General features: G+C 45.6%; 2 long non-coding RNA genes across 2 annotated transcripts in view; both read left to right on the top strand.

Moving 5' to 3' along the window:
* Nucleotides 1–17,409, top strand: part of LOC120403827 — a 116,778-nt gene that overhangs the window by 61,886 nt on the left and 37,483 nt on the right. The gene's annotated exons all lie outside the window — the stretch shown is intronic.
* LOC120403828 overlaps nt 1–17,409 on the top strand; it is a 30,670-nt gene that overhangs the window by 12,368 nt on the left and 893 nt on the right. The window contains exon 3 of the long non-coding RNA XR_005597754.1: nt 16,809–17,057. This is a non-coding gene — a long non-coding RNA (uncharacterized LOC120403828). The remainder of the gene's footprint in view (nt 1–16,808; nt 17,058–17,409) is intronic.

Here is a 17,409-nt window from a genome sequence, read left to right as displayed (position 1 = left end):
CAGGTTAAGCTAGGAAACAAAAGGTGGGAATAAATGGTCAGTTTTCAGAATGGAGAGAGGTAAATAGCAGGTCCCCCACGGGTCTGTACTGGGGTCAGTGCTGTTCTACATATTCATAAATGATAAACAGAGGTGGCAAAGTTTGTGGATGATACGAAATTACTCAGAATACTTAAGTTCAAAGCTGACTGTGAAGAATTACAAAGGGATCTCACAAAACTGGGCAACAAAATGGCAGATGAAATTCAGTGTTGATAAATGCAAAGTAATGCACATTGGAAAACATCATCCCAACTATACATACAAAATGATGGGGATCCAAATGATCTGTTACCACTCAAAAGATTTGGAGTCGTTGTGGATAGTTCTTTGAAAACCTCCACTCATTGTGCAGCAGCAGGCAAAAAAGCTACCAATGTTAGGAACCATTAGGAAAGGGATGGATAATAAAAGAGAAAATAACACAATGCCATTTTATAAATCTATGGTACACACACACCTTGAATACAGCATGCAGTTCTGGTCACCTCATCTCTGTATTTTTTTCCAATCCTAATGTGTCTTTTTTGAGAAGGGCAACAAAAATGATTAGTGGTATGGGACAGCTTCCATATAAGGAGAGATTAAAAAGACTGGGAGTGTTCATCTTAGAAAATAGACGACTAGGAGGGGATAAGAGCGAGTGGCCATTAAAGTAATGAATGCTATGGAGAAAGTGAATAAGGAAATGTTACCCCTTCACATAACACACGAATCAGGAGGCACTTAATGAAATTAATAGACAGCAGGTTTTAAACAAACATAAGGAAGTACTGGTTCACACAATGCACAGGCAACCTGTGGAACTTGTTGCCAGAGGATGTTGTGAAGGCCAAAAGTATAATTAGATTAAAAAAAGAATTACAGTAGGTAAGTTCATGTAGGTTAGGTCCATCAATGGCTATTAGGCAGGATGGTCAGGGATGCATCTCTATGCTCTGGGTGTCCCTAAACCTCTGACTGCCAGAAGCTGGGACTGGACGGCAGGGAATGGATCACTCCATGTTTGCTCTGTTCTGTTCATTCTCCCTGAAGCACCTGGCACCAGCCACTGTCAGAAGACAGGATACTGGGCTAGATAGACCATTGGTCTGACCCAGTCTGGAGGTTCTTATGATACGTGTACAAATTTTGGCTAAGGGATAGCGAGACAAGCACTCAGCAGCTGAGAATTGCATCGTGCCGTAGTGTTTTGAGGGGTGGCCCTTTTTGAGTGGGTGACTCCGTCTTGAGGTTGACATGTCATCCTGGAACTCCTCCGGCTCAGACAAACAAGTCAGCCCAGTTATTACCCAAGCAACTCATGTCAACAGGCTTGTGGTGCCACAAACCCAGGCTTCAGCCCCCACATGGGGAACAAGCAGCAGGTGCAGATGAGAGTTGTAAGGAACAGAGGCTTTCTGTTCAAGGAAAGAAAAGGCCTGAGTGTGAACATCTGACTACATTGGAAGCCATGCTGCCCAATTTCCAGGGCGCTGGACTGGGACTCAGGACACCTGGGTTGTATTCCTGGCTCTATATCTGGTGACTGTAGGCAAGTCACGGCCTTTCTTTGTGCCTCAGTTTTTCCCACGTTTAAAGTGTGTACAATGATGCTGGTTTCCTTTGTGAAGTGCTTTCACAAAGTGAGATCTACAGATGGAAGTGTGGGGTGGCGGTATTGGGAGTTACAGGTGCTCAGAAGTTTCAGGGTCAGGCACAAAACAAGGATGAGGAACGCAGGGAATAGTCCAGGCTGTGTTAACAGAAACGTTTCTCACAGCCTAAGCTTCGCAGAAGGCACCAGTGGTTAAGTAGGTTCTTCCAGCTTCAGCACCTGAGATCAGGTAGGAAAACTTCTATGGTGCTGAATCTCAAACTTCCCTAAATGAGTAGTGATCAGCTGGTTTATTGTGCTACCCAGAGCACTCTGTGTCCAGAGCTTATTGAACAGCTTCTCTGTGCCCTAGAAGCAAACTGGCTTCTTGTAACACTTTGCAGACAGGGGGCTGGATTCACAAACTTGGCTGGTTTCTGAACTTCTTTGGCTTGAATTGCATTTCATACAAATTGTGATTTCTGAGATGCCTCCTGGGCAGGTGTCACAGCCAGTCTGTGTGCCAAGCTCGGTGAATCAGCTCATGTAGGGATCTAACTGTCCAAAGCCTTCCCGTGCTACTCAAGAGCCCAGCCCCAGCCCCACCTTTTAATATTTACAAATATTCTCAATTATTTCTAGGTTGTGTGTTTTTAAAAGTCCCCTGGAAACAGCTGTCTCAGATGGAGCCTGGTGCAAATTCAGAAATTGCTGAACAAGGAATGGGCTGAATCCATTTCCAATTTACAGTACTTGGCATTTGAGGCTGTTTGTTGTTTTCCCAATAATTACTCCAATCTGTCTGTTTCCATCAAAATAGGAAAGGAATTAACAGCAACCTCCCCTTGCTAAAGACGTCTTTCTGCCACCAATGCAGAGTTTCTTTCATCTCGCTCTCTCTGGCTCTGTTCCCACCCCAGCCCTTTGTCTGTCTTGCCTGTTTAGACTGTAGGCTCTTTCAGGGCAGGGACTGTCAGTCTGTGCATGCCTCAGACAATGGAGCCCCTAGACGGTCCTGTAGTGCAGATAAATGCAGCTGAATGCTGCCTCAGCATGGGATGTGTGTGTGGGCTATGCCCTAGAATGAGTGGCGGTGGGAGTAACTCCTTACTCGGGGAGAAATTTGGGATCCTAATTGATGAGCTATAAACTGCAGTGCATGCCAGCATCTGGCACATGGCTCCCTGGTGACGGACATGCCAAATCCTGGACAGAGCAGTGCCCAGCACCAGTTATCCGCATCCTGGGGATTTCCACCCGCTGCCCTTTATAATGCGCTCAAACTCCAAAGGCATCCTGAGCACAGGGGAGAGGATGTCGGTGGGCGTTGAAGGTGAGAGTGTCTGTGCAAAGCACAGGCTGAGTGTGGCAGGAGGTGGAGTGAGGTCATCCCCAAACTGCTGAGGTTACGGGCTTTATTGCCACCACTTGCCCCGCTGCAAGTAAAGGCTCCTGGCAATGGTCTCTTCCATAACAATGCACCCTGGGCCAAATTCGGCTCACAGTGATCCCTGTGCAACTGGGCTCACGCTAGTGTAGATGCACCTTTGCCACCAAGAGCAGGATTTTGTGCCACTTAATTTCTTGACTGGTGTAATTAAGCCCATTGCTCGCTCTTAGCAGAGGTCTGTGACCACATTGCTTCCAGCGGGCGCAATGCCATCCTGTCTCTGTTATCGTTCCTCGTTAGTGTATCCAGCGAGTTCGCATCTGTTGTTTTCCTCACTTGATTTATCCCCCCCAATAAATTCCTGGTATAAACAATGTATTATCAGGACTTTCACTCAGCTCCCTGCCAGCTTTTGCTGGTATTGCACTTTTTTGCTCCAGCAGCTCTTCAGCAAAAACAGTCTGTGGCAAGTCAGTGGGGGCCGTTTGTTGGCGCAGGGGGCAGCTTGAGTTAGACCATGGGAAAAGCTGCTGGTGTGAGCTTACAGGGATCAGCTGTTTGATGCTAAGCTGGGAGGCAGCATGTACACTATTGTCTACTGTGGGAGATGGAGATGGCCTGGAACGCACTGAGAAAAGAATCTTCTGAGGGCATGCGAGCTGCATATTCATCTGGGCCAGGTATATATAGATGTTGTTTCCATCAGTCAGTCGGTTCGTGCAATGCTGTAACCAGAGGATAATGCTCCATAGACACAGGTGTCCAGCTGGTTAACGAGGGGACGTTCTGTTGGTTGGGTCAGTAGAGAGCTGATAGAGAAGTGAATGGATCTGACATCCCAGCCCGTTGTGGGTGTCATACTACTGGCTACACAGTAATATCTACTGTTACATAAAGTGTGTTCCACCATGCACGTATACGTAATAGTCCTACGTGGTGTATATGTCACTCTGCCACACCCATAGATTCACAATACTGCTACATGGCACCAGTGGTTCCCATACATCGAAGCCCTTGCTTTTGCAGTTAAAACTAATAATGCAAGAGTGATATGTGGGACCACAATTATCACCAATGTCCAACAATTTTGAGTACTTAAAACCCACTTTTTTGGGGGGTACCCAGCTTTTGTGACTGGCAAGCAGAGGGGCTCAGCACCTGCTGATCCCGTGGACTGCAATGGAAGTAGCTGGGTGCTCAGCTCCTCTGAGAATCAGGCCTGAGGTGCCCCAAATTAATGACCCTTGTGAATGATCCTGTTTTATCTTAGTGGCTGCTGCAGTGACTACCATCACCTACTGCTTACAGCAAAGTGAATTTCTTTTGCTCAAGTGTCAGAGGCTAGTGGCTTTGGTGCTGAAGGCCTCGGGTTTGAGCTTCAGAGTGGCTATGGTGTGTCTATATGGGGCCAAACAGCTCAGGCTGGGAGGGTTAACGTTGCCTAAGTGATTAGAATGACCAACTTCCATTCAAATGAATGGGAATTGGGTGTGTAGGTCCCTTGGGGTGGCTTTGGAAAACTCATGTGAAAAATCTCTTCCTGGGAAGAATGAAACTGTTGATGAGACTAAGCCTCCATGTAGCTGCAGTAATGGATTTGGGAGAAGTGAGGTAATGGAGGAACGATGGGTAAAATGCAGGGCGAGGTGTGACTGAGGCATTCATACAAGCTAAAGCTTAGCTGGGGGCAGGGGGGAAGCAAAGCACCTGCAGAAGTGGATCCCTCAGACACCTCCATAAAATCAGGAGTCCCTCAGCCCTCACCTGGCTCTTGCTAGCAGTAATGAGGATGGGCACATTCCAGCCAGCTGTCAGCTCAGTGAAAATGGATGTTCTGCTCTCCTAATGCAGATTAATGACCTTGCCTGGAGGGCCCCTCTTACCCTCATCCTGGCGATGTCAGAACACCTAAGCAAGCCAGAGCCTGGCCTTGGAGGACTGGCTTCCTCTTGGTAGCTGCGTCACATGTGGTTATCTGGTGTGTGGATAGAATAGCCTGGCACGAGCCTGGGCAACCCTCGCCTTGGAAGATGCACTTCAGCAAGGTGATCAGGTTCAATCTGGATTTCAAGGAGCAACTTGTCTCTGCTCCAGTGTGAGTCCATGTCCCAAACAGGTGTGTCCAGAGGCGTGAGAATGGGGAGGCTGTGGTGGTCTCCTGGATGGGGCGAACTGACAGGGCTTCCTGACTCTTGCTCCCGTGAGTGGGTTTGGCATGAGAATATTTCTGCAGTGATGTATTTTGCCTATCCAAGCTTGTGGGTTACAAATCACAGAGTTAGAAGGGACTGCAAGGGTCATCTGGTCTAACCCCGGCCAAAACGCAGGATTTGTTAGCTCTAACCCATCCCAGACAGATGGCTCCAGCCTCCTGTCAAAAACCTCCAGTGAAGGAGCTTCCACAACCTCCTGATCTATCTGTTCCATTGTCCTACTGTTCTTACACAGCTTACTTGTAATGTTTTGTGGGGCTCTTGCAGCTTGTGCTGCCTCTGTGTAACACGAGTCCATCGGCAGTGTTACAAAATGCCAGTCGAATTCACTCCAGGTGCAAGTGAACAAGGACGTTCTTAAGCAGAGGCTGTGCTAGCTGGATATTTGGTTGTCATGTTTTCCTTTTACCACTGTGCTACCGCCCCACCTTGGTTCCTGCTGATATGATTTTGTGTGTGTGTCTCACTTCAATGCCCCTCTTGACATTTGGGAAACTTTACGAGCTTGGCAGAACAAGATGCTGTAACTAAAACTCAAGGTGAAGGTATTCTCGGCTCTGTCTTGAATGTAAACACTGCATTATGGCATCTCTTCTCGCCCAAGGCTCCATTAATCTCCTGTCCATTTGATATCCTCCTGACTGATGGAAACTAGATTGGACTGTTTTGAAATTTGTAGTTAACCCTTTCCAGGTAATGAATTGTCTGGTATGCGTGACTGGAATTGACAGCACTGCTCTATGTATATATGGTTTCTCTCCCCCCCCCGCCCCCCTTTCCTTTGTGGCTAATGAAAATCAAGCCTGTTCGCTAAAATGAATTGGATCCTGCCACCAGTGGAAGATTGCTCTTGTGCTGCTATTAATGTGCTAAAGAATTGCATAACATGGATTGTTTTTACAGTCCACCTGGTGCATCAGAACTTTCTTCTAGGAAAGACCATGCTCTTAATCTGTATTTCGTCCTGGAGCATGTTTCTTGGAGTGTGCCCAGAACCACCACCTGGCAGCTCTACAGAGGCTTTTGTTTCATGAGCAGTGTACAGAAGAGATTATCCTCACACCGGGGTAATATTACCATTCATTTGTATGAGGGTAGGGCTGGCCTAGAAGCACCAACTGAATGTGCTAGGCACTGCACAGACACCTAGAAAGAGACAACCCTGGCCCCAAATAGCTTACACTCTAAATGGACAAGACAAAGTGTGGAAAGAGGATTATAATTATGTCCATTTTACAGATGGGGTACTGAGGCACAGATATTTGTCCAAGGTCGCTCAGGGAGTTAGGGATTGAACTTAGATCTCCTGAGACTTTGCCTAATGCCTCGAACACTAAAATCTTTGCTGCCCAGGTAATAAGTGTCTGGCTTTGCCCTTATTAAAGGGAATGTAAATACTTCCACCGACTTTAGTGGGACAGCATTGGGTCCCAAGTCTAAACTATGCTAATATGTCCTCAATAGCCGGTAGGGTTGGATTCTAAACTCTCTCTGGATTTTCATTCTGAACTTCTATGCCTGGTTTCTGACTGCTTTGGTCTAGAAAATAGGCTGGAAAATTGTCTACTGATGCACTCTCATGTTTAGAGAGCACTGAGTGACTGACTGACATTTGCTGAGAACAAACTGATTGCTGATGCATCCTAATTTCTGTCCTGAGAGAGACTCCCTGTGAACAGCTCGTCGTGAATCTTGGCAGAAGCTACTAAATTCAGAGATGCACAAAACGAGGGGAGAAAACGGTGAAATGAACTCTTGTGAAACACATTCTAGGTTTGTATTGGGGTGGGAGTGCCTGCACAGAGGCTGAGGTCTGGACTGTTTCCTGGTATTGGAAAGCTAGTAAAGCTCCAGATCAGTGTGGTCAGGCATATGGGAAGGCCTGCAGGGAAGGTGATGCACAGCTCACTTGTGTGTGTGGATGCACTTAGGAATGTAGGCTGTCGTCCTTGCTTTCCCCCCTGGAAAAAAACTACAAATTCTACTGGAGGTAAATAACAAAAAAGATAATTTGGTTAGTAATAATCAGAACTTCATGTCAAAATCAGCTGGGTTCCAGTGGGGGGAAGAGACCACGAGCATGTTGTGACGTTATTTAGCAGCATGTTTATGGTATGTTCAGCATAAGGGCAGCGAGGGACTAAGGACTAGAGATGGACTTACAGCGCTACCTACTGGTAAAACTATTTTGTGCCTCTGTTTTCCAAACAACCTGATAATAGCCACTAGAGTCAATTAGGGAGCCAATAAGAAAAAAAGGGGCAATTAATCATAGTGATGCCTAATAATAGCTAGCTCTTGTGTTACTCATTTTTCTATGCTAACAACGTTGGCGCACTGCTGGTGTCCGTGTGTCACTTGTACGTTGGGCTGGCCAGCCGCAGGTTCCATGGAGCCAGACCAAAGCAGACTCCCCCAGTAAGTAATGCTGGGGTCCCTGTCTCATGCTGTCTGTGTGCTTAGGTCTTCGCAGGGTCTCGAGCGGAGTAAGCCATAGGCTTCCCTATGAAATTGGGAATGAACCCATCATGGTTTCGATAAATGAGAAGCCCTGCGAGGGCCTGCTAAGGCTTTGGGGGAGTCTTATAGACGTGCCAGTGATTACTCCCTTGCCCTGTGACCGAAGAAACACATTTCCTTGCTAATTTCCTACTTACTAGCTTAACTTCCTGAGCGATGTTAAGGTTTCCAGGGTTTCCCCCATAAGCTTTTAATTTACAGTCACAATAACTTGTGTCTGCTTTGAATTTCCCCTTTGGGATCATTACTAATGCTGGCAAAAACCCAATGGCAGGCTCTCTAGAAGCTTGTGAGAGAGGTTCTCAGGAAAGGTGGCAAGGTTATCGGGATCTTGGGTTATTGCTCTGTCCATCCAACTAGATCTGCTCTGCCTGGGAGGTCTGACATTTTTCACAGCTTTGCCTGCAGGGAGCAGTTTCTCTTGGCTATGGGCACAGTTTGACGGGGAGACCAACATCCTTGGATGGCAGTGGAGGCAAGTTTGGGCCAAACTGTCCTTTCGCTGGGTCAATAGCGAGCGCTGCCCTAGAATTTCAATGGTGGCAGCTGCTCCTGACACCAGGTCATCTTTCTTCAGTCCCAGTTTGGGAGCTCAGTCTACCAGAATGACACAGGCCTCTCAGCATGTGACTTTGGCCTCTCTGCTTAGTGAAACTCTCCTTCCTGTAGTTCTGCCCGCAAGCCACGTCATGCATTGCTAATGATGCAGTAGTGACGCATGCTTGCGGTTTTGGTATGATGTTGCAAAGTCTGCAATTTAGTCATGAAGGGGTTTGACTAATTGAGCAACTGGGCACTTCTGTGGGGTGGAATTCATTTCTGTGCAAAGGCCATAGAGCTTAAGTGGTATGTAGGCCTTGCACAGGGCCTGTGCATAATGAATTTCACCCCCTAAGGAGCTGATTTTACATCCCACAATATTTATCAATGATAACAAATAATACCCATAGCCGCCCACCCCCATGCGCGCGCACACACCCCTTTCAACCCACCCACTCCACCTTAGCCTAAGTCAAATAATTGTTGGACCCAATATGTGACAAGTCCATGCTAGGTTACTAGGTTTTATTCGCCACCTGGGATGAATATGCTCATAGGATCGATCCACTTTTTTTTTTTTCATCTGAAACTTTTTTCGGTGAAAAATTGCTTTTCTCTTCTTCATTCCCCTCCCCCTCTCCCAAAAACCCAGCAATCTCCATGGGAAAATATCAGTTTTCCCCAAAATGTTAGGGTTTTTTAAATAGAACCTTCAAAGGAAATTTTCCATTAAATCTTTTGTCAACACTTTTTTTTTTTTGGTGTGAGAACAAAAACCATTTCCATCTCTGTTCTCTGCACATGCTTCCCAGCTGGGTCTGGTCTCCCACACCCAATTTCATCCCTGTCAATGTGGTGTCCTTTGCATGATCTTCTCAGAGCCCTTCATAAGCCGCAAGGTTTGTTTACACTGCAGTGGACCTTAACTATTTTTCTTACTGGTAGCCTGACATCTGTATGGTGGCGGGAGACTGGCTTGCGATGTGCGAGCTCACACAGGCACAAGATGCTTTCTGTAAAACGATTCTGATGTAATGGCTGCTATCGATGAAGGAAGAAAATAGGAAATAAATCATGAAAAAGGAAAAGCCCCAAAGTAAATCACTTCAAACCGCTCCTTGTCCTATCTGGTGCTCTGACAGCCTGAAGCTGTTTTCTGTGGCGAGAAATATGCCAGCCAGCAGCACTAGTTTCTGCAGCATTTGGAACGTGGCCTATGGCGGGTTTTTGGGTGATCTGGTTTGGAGTTGGTTCGTTCTTTCCAGGTAACCGATCCACCCATGTTCGCCTGGGTACTATGCACATGACTAAGAGAATCAAGATTTCAAAAAAGAGCATTGTGGGAAGTGGGCATGTACCCCATTTTCTCTGCTCCTCATTCTTCTCCCTGTCCCCCGGCAGCACTAGCATCTTTTGCTGCAGGAAAGTCACTCCCGGAAGTAACAAAGCAGTTAAGATGGGATGGGCTTCCTTGGATGAGTGGGTTGTGCTCTCAGGGTTTTGATGGTGGGAAGGGATATGCGGGGTGGGTGGTTGATACGTGCCTCTGGGTGTGAGGTGATACATGATTTGTGAAGACCAAAGGGCTTATCTAGCAACCTGTAGCCATTGCTCAGGAAGGGGGAGCTCTGTCTGTGTAATCCCTTAATATTTTTTTTTTATTGTGAATTTAGTGGTGGCGAAAGGTGCCGGATTGACAGGCCATAGAGGCTTCCAGGGTCTTCTAAAGTTTACATTTTCAAAGGACGCACAGAATAAATAGAAGACACTGTTTAGAGTCCTCTGTAGACACTTCCTACTTCCTTATAATTCTGTAGGAGCTCCATCACCTCTGAAGTGATTGATACTGTCTCTAAAGTTTTGCCTTAAAATATCTTATGTGTTGGGAGAAATAAATGTATTACATTTTATGGAAAGAGCGGGATTTTTTACTAAGCTGAAGGCTGATTTCCTCCCCATCATTAGGGCAAAAATGAGCAGCAGTGCTTTTAAAAAACAAAACTTAACCAAATGAAAATCAGTCCACGTTGGGAGCTGAGACTTGACCTGGCTATGCTAAGTAGTTATCTCTGGAGGCTGCACATATGGCTGCTCAAACATCTTGACTAATTTTTGATGGAAGACTGGGTGTTTTGACGAAATGAAATTTTTCATGAGAAGTGTCTGATTGCCACAGGATACATCTGGTGTTTTGTTTTTTTTTTTTGTTTTTTTTTGTTTTGTGTGTGTGTGTGTGTGTGTGTGTGTGTGTGTGTGTGTTTTTTTTTGTTTGTTTGGTCCAAAAAACCAAACCAAACCAAAAACCACCTGAAAACGGAACTATTTCACCTGGAAAGAGTGTTCTGTTGAGTTATGACGGCTTTTGGACAAAATGTTTCAATATTCAAATTTTTACTGAAAAATCTTAAAATTTTTCAGGGAAACAGGAATTTTTTTTCTTTTTTGTCAAAACATTCTGCAGAAAAACGCTCCATTATTATTTTTTTTAACCATCTCTAATTATGAGCCATCTCGTGAAACTCAGGCTGACTTTGACGGGTTTTATGCAGCTTCCAACACTTGTGGAAAATCCGCTCACTATTTAAATATGAGGTTTGGAGCCCCACTTAAAATTTTGGCCATAATATTTTTGACATAGTGGACACAGATGGTGTTGGTATTAAGCTGCATTCGATGATTTCTGAGAGTCTGCTATCAAGAGGCTAGAACACATTTAGATACATTTTGGATAAGTATCTGAACTTTTTGGCCGTGTACTTGAGCTGAACTGAACCTTCAGCCCTGCTGAGGGTCCACTGGTACAATGGTAAACAACACATTTTCAAAGAGGGAAGATAGTCGTTGGGTTCTGAAATAATCCAAAATGGACATGGTGCAATTTCTGGTTTCACCACTGTACATATTGGGCTTTTCAGGGGATGTTGTTTTTATAGAACATCTGAAAACCGCTCACAAAATTTTTTTTTCCCCCCTCTGAAATGACACTGGTTCAGTCGACTCTTCCAGAAGTACGACAGGAGAAGTGTCAAAACTAATGAAGAAAAATAGTGGAGTGCTTAGAGCTCATCCGAAGAAATAAATCTCCTTGACTTAATCCCTGCCTGTTTTGTTTCGGGGAAAGGACTTGACAAATGGAGAGCCAATACAATGTGCATTTCTTCCAATCCCATCTGATCTTCATTTCGAAAGAAGATACAAACCATGCTCAGAATATTACAGGGATTGCAGAGACTGCAAGGAAACAGTTACCTCAACCTTCCCCTCTCACCCTGGAATCCAGTTCCCCCAGGTGTGCTGCTCCACACCGCCTCCCAGAACCCCCTTGCCTTCCTCCAGGCTCTTGGGATGCTCCTCATTAACATTCCACCACCCAAAAGGAGGAGTTTGGAGTCTTCCCCACCAGGGCTGGTTTATTCCCTAAGGCTCATAAAAATCCTTCAGAGCAGCAAATTATTTTGCCTTTGGGATGGATCAGATTGCAGAACCATCAGGTGGTTTGGTGTGTGTGTGTGTGGCTTTTTTTTTTTTTTTAAAGAAGTTTCCCAACAAAGGACACCCCCAGACACTCCTCTTAAACAGACATGCTGTGGTTTACAGAAGTGCTGCACTCCCAGGGTATATCTCAGGAATCAACATTTTCAGCCAAGTGCACTCCTGGGTTTCTTTGCGGAGTGGTTTTGCCTCCTTTGTTATGTTCACTCTCTAGTTACAAGGAAGTGCATTTGTTTTAAATGGGGAGAAACAAATGGAAAGATTCCCTGATTCCTCCTGGGGGCAGCATGGGACCCTTGGCATTTCCCCCTGGCACATGAGCTTTGCACAGGCTAAAGGGGAATCAGTTCATAGAAGCCCTTTGTTAGAGTATTGGCAGCACAACGGTGCTTGCAGGAGTTCCATCTTTTCCTTTAAGCATCTTGCTCTCATTGTCAGTCTCTTTGGTTTCAGTCGCTTCAGATTAGATGCCCCCTCAGAAACATTTAGTACAGGAAAAACTTAGACATCAAACAGCCTTTGCAAGTATCCCCTCTGATCTGCACTGCAGATCTCTCTCCTGCACTCTGCAGCTGGGGTCTGATCCATAGCCCAGAAGTCTTTCCATGGACTGCAGTGGGCTTTGCCTCAGGCCCTTGATCACCTGTCTGGAGCAAAGCCCTCAGTGAAGGATGCCCAGCCATCCTCCAGAATAATGCAGATGAACCAAGTCCAGAACAAAGCACGCAACAGCTGGGGATATAAAACCCTCTCAGCTAGAGCAACACAGCCATGAAACAATCTTCCAGAGGAGGTTAGATAAATCTAGTCTTGAACCAGGCTCCTCACTGCTTTCCTTCTATGGGGCAAGAGCTAGGAACCTGGTTCAGAAGATTTTTTTTAAATTAAAAGCAAGTCGATAGAGATTGCATCAAGCTTTAACTCTGTTCTATCTGTCTCTGAAGCTGGGAATAGGTGACAGGGGCTGGATCACTTGATTCCCTGTTCTGTTCATTCCCTCTGGGGCACCTGGCATTGGCCACTGTCGGTAGACAGGATACTGGGCTAGATGGACCTTTGGTCTGACCCAGTGTGGCCGTTCTTAAGTCACCTCTCAAAAATGTTCACCCTGGAGCTGAAGCCAAGTGGACCGATTACTGGCAAAAGCATATCTCCCAGTCTTGAGAAGCCCCCACTGGGTGCATGGGGAAGCTGTTGCTGAGATGCGTTTGTTAGGGTTTTGGTTTTTTAATCTACTTTTCTTTTTGCCAGCATCAAAGAAGCTCCATTTGGCTGTGCTAAGCCAGGCAACAGGCCACTGCATGACTTGGAATCTTACAGCAAGTTGCACCTTTTTTTTTTTTTTTTTAAAAGCAAAGCATGAGAAGCAAACACCCATGGGGCTTTGGACAATGTAGCAATGTGGGGGAATGGTCACAGCCTCAGGGTTGAGACTGAGACACTCCATGAGACATTGAAAATGGAACATTGCTGCATTTTACTCAGCGATAACCATCACCAAAGCTTTTCTATAGCCAGGGGTTAGTCCAACCTCATGAAATCAGTTGTTAATTACTTAGTGGTTGTCCTTTATACAAAAATATTATGCTCCTCGACAATGCTGTTCATCTGGGGATGAAAAAGCATTGACTGAAATCCAGGTGCCCTTCCCAAGGAGGTCCTTTTGTTTCTATTCTGCAGAGAGGTAGCCTGCATTACCACGAGCAGTTTAGCAGCAGGCTAGGTTGGAAGTGGCCACGCCGTTCCTTTCAGCTGGAATCTTCATGGGAGGAGGATTGGACTCTGGAGTCTGCTGCAGAGAAATGCCCTGGCAAGATAGAAGGAGACAACAGCATCAGGAAGGGAAATTTTGTCCACAGGCCAGATAACAATGTGTGCAGTAATGGGGGGAAAGCAAGAAATAGTTGCATGCAAAGAAGCAGGATCCTCTGTAAACCTCTGGCTAGGGTTTGGCAAACCACTCCAGTGAACAGATAGAAGATGACTTCATACCAAAGCATCTGTTGTTCTAGCAATGCAGATGAGCTTTCCTTGGCATACGGCAACAACGACGACGACTTGACCCTTAAGAGTAAACGTGACTGCACTAGGAAAATTAAAGGGAATGTAATCATTCTAAGACGCCATTGCAACTCTGGCCCCAGTACAAGTTCCTTCCACCCGTTCAGGCACAGCTGTCTTTGAACTCTCTGTACACATGCCTGAAGATGGCAACTTAATCGGGGCGCGGGGGGCATGGTAAGTATTGGAATAGCATGAATACTGACGAGAGAGGGTGGGACAAAAAATCAGAACTCAGAGTATTGGGGTGTAAGAAAAGTTTAGGCTGACTAGGAACAACTTTTAAATAGTAAGCTCTGGTCATCTAAGATACAAAGTCCCCATCCCTATGGTATCTGAGCATCTCCAAGTCCTAATCATTAATTGCTGTGAGGCAGGGGGGTGCTGTTTTTCCCCTTTGTACTGATGGGGAACATTCCCGTTCCTGAGTCCCATCAGGCCCCCAGGTGACACTGGAACTCTGCTGGGAGTGTAGGTCCAGCTCTGGTAGACAGACCTGCCTTAGCTCCACTCAGAACAGCAGTATAGCCAGGGTAACTTGGGCAGCCAGGGGTTGGCTTGGTTTGTACTCAGGTGACTAACCCGAACGGCTGCCTGTGCTACCTCGGCTATGTTGCTATTTTTAGCATGCTAGCTTGAGCTAGGAAGCACTTTCCCAGCTGCAATGTAAATGTTTCAACTGAACCCAGATCACCTAAATCCTAGGCTAATGCCCTGACTATTGGGCCATCCTTCCTTTCGTTTAGATTCAAGAATAGCTTCCCAAGGGAAGTTGTGGAAGATCAACTGTTAGTCATTGACAGCTAGGACAGAGAATATACAGGGAGGAGCCGTCCTGCACACCACCAGAAGGAATGCACTGAATGCTTCCAATCTCTAATTCTGATTTTAGATCTTAGCATGGGCAGCATTAAGTGAAAAGATACAGAAATAGCCCTGCTATTGGACTTTTCTTTTCTAGACATTCCCACACAATCTCCTCCATGACTAATGTTGCTAATGAATGAGTGACTTGAAGTTTTCAACATTTAATTTGCTGTTTCATTAGCTACTATGTTGAGAAGTATTTAGAGGAATTGCTTAACGAAAACATCTCCTCCGAAGTCAACCTGCTTTTTAAAAACAACGCAGGCACCGCCTTTGCCGCTGGCTCTGGAAATAAATAACAGATGCTTTAATCATCCATTCTTTTTTCACGTTGCACAATTGGATTACCCCAAATAACACATTAGCTGGAGTTGAGGCTGTTATGTGCTTGCCGTGGAATCTTTCTCACACAGGCTCTCGAATTGCTGCGTTGGTGAAATTCATTCGATTTACTCTCCAGGCAACTGCTACTTGTCTGCCGCTCTCAAAAGAAGGCAGAAAGTTTGTAAGGGCAGCTGCATTAAGGCTCGCTCAGTGTCTCATCCTGCCATTGCTGCCAGTGGCAGCTTTCTCACTGACTTCAACAGGATCAGGAACAAGCCCTTTTCTTTTGAGGTTCAGTTCCTGTGTGCTCCCCCTCTCCCCTAACATTTTACCACTTATGGAAATGCCCTGGCAGGGAATTACCATTGGCCCCACCAGCAAAAAATTAGCAGAATCTAGCTTCATTTGATCCTAGTTTTAACCTTGAAAGGAGAATTTGATAGTTCAGCTAATTGTATGCTACAGTTTGAGTTCTTTTCTTGAGTTCATTCTAGATTCACTTTTTCCCCCCCTCAGATGCCCTCAGGTAAGAGACAAATTGCAACATATAAAAAACAACCCTAGTCATGTAATTTGAACCAGAAGAAGATGTTAATGGCCAGGATTTGAAACTGAATTTATGCTTTTCTCTCTGGAAGAAAAAAAAAGAAAAAGAAAATCCACAGATAAAATGGTTTTCAAATGGCAAGAGTAGCATCTGTACCAAATTTAAGGGTAACCTTTTCTACTGCACTAACCTTCCAAAAGGGTTTGCTGTTCTCAGGGACATCTGCAGGCCGCATGTTGGATTTTGGCAGCAATTGAACTTGTTGTCAGGCAGTTACGTTTCATTAGTTGGTAATGGATATAAATCCATTTGCCAAGTGGCCCTGTGCGCACACATCAGCTGGCAGACTGGGAGCAACCAGACACTATTATATTGTTGGTCATTAGCAGAGCAAGGAGGTGAGTGGTGCTGGTGGCCGCCCGTCTCCCATGTATTGCGTGGAAAGTTAGCAGATGCTATAAGACTTTGGCTTAATGTTAATGTTAGAGCTGCAAATTGTCATCTGAGTGACTTCTGTAGGACTGTGCATCGAGAGGAAAGCTGTCACTCTAGTGATGCAATAGCAAGACTTGCACAATGAGGAAGGCTTCCTAAAGCTGGTGCTGCTACACATGATCAGGCATAATCTAGTGATGGGCAAGCTTAAAAATGTTTGCTGCTTTGATGTGCCTCAATGTTTTGGCTACTTTCCCAATGCTTAGACAGGCCTCTGGTGTCTGTAACTTTGGGGCTGGAAAGATGAAAAGAGCAGTGGGTGGTGGTGATGCAAGGAGGAGGCTGGATACTGGTGTGAAGGGGATAGATACTCCTGGAATAATGAGCTGTGAATACAGGGGTGGGGGAATTACAAAGGCTGGTGATGAAACAGTCCATGGACGACATGGTGTTGGAACCAGAAACTCTTGTGGTGGGGGGAAACATGGCGCTGGACCTGGTGATTTCAAACCCACTTTCAGAAGCAGGAAAGCCACCTCAAAACTTATGCCAGCCTCATAACTTATGGACACATCCCAAACTGATTTATTTTTAATAACAGATTATGGGGCAGGCGAAGCACCTATGGATGCACTGAAGTCACTGGGAAGGGAAGACGTCAAGTACTTTACAAGCCTGGTCAATCGTATTCTTAGGAAAGAGAATATGGAGATGAATGGCACAGAAGCTTTGTGCTGCCCATTTTTAAACAGAGGGGCTATCATGCTGTGTGCTAACTGTTGTTGAATTACACTGATGTCACAGGCTATGAAAGGATGGAGGAAGGCGATTGTAAAGCATCTGCGTGGACCTGTTGACATTTTGAAGGGTCAAGTATGGATTTATGCTGGAGAGAAGTACAACCGATGCCCTATTTGCTCTCCAAACTCTCGTGGAGAGGTTCAGAGAAAAGAGATGGCAACCGGGCAGGGTTTTTATGGGCTTGGAGAAGGTGTACATATCAGAGTTTGCAACAGAAAGATGCGTTGAAAGGATAGAGCCATCTTATCCAGGGTAAGCCCTCCTTTACTGTGTGAACTCTAGCAGCAAATTCACTTCTTCAGTCATGTGGCACAGATGTCTGTCTCTCTCACCCCAGCCTGTCTGCTTACTGTATCTTATTTCAGGCCTTTGGTTTAGCCTGTAGTCTCTTTCCTTTATTACCAGCACAAATGATTGTGCTCAATACAGGAAGAGTTGGATTAAATTCTATAGCTTGTGTTATGCAGGAGGTCAGGCTAGGATAGATCTACTGGCCTTAAACTCTATGAATCTACTCAGCAACCCTTCTGAAATAACACTGAACTAGTCAAACACTGCAAGAAAGGAACATCAGTTTGGGGGAAAATTCATCCTTTCTTTGTCC

This window comes from Mauremys reevesii, linkage group 4 (genome assembly GCF_016161935.1).
Source record: "Mauremys reevesii isolate NIE-2019 linkage group 4, ASM1616193v1, whole genome shotgun sequence".
NCBI classification, from domain to species: domain Eukaryota; kingdom Metazoa; phylum Chordata; order Testudines; family Geoemydidae; genus Mauremys; species Mauremys reevesii.
This window is presented reverse-complemented; position numbering and strand designations above follow the sequence as displayed.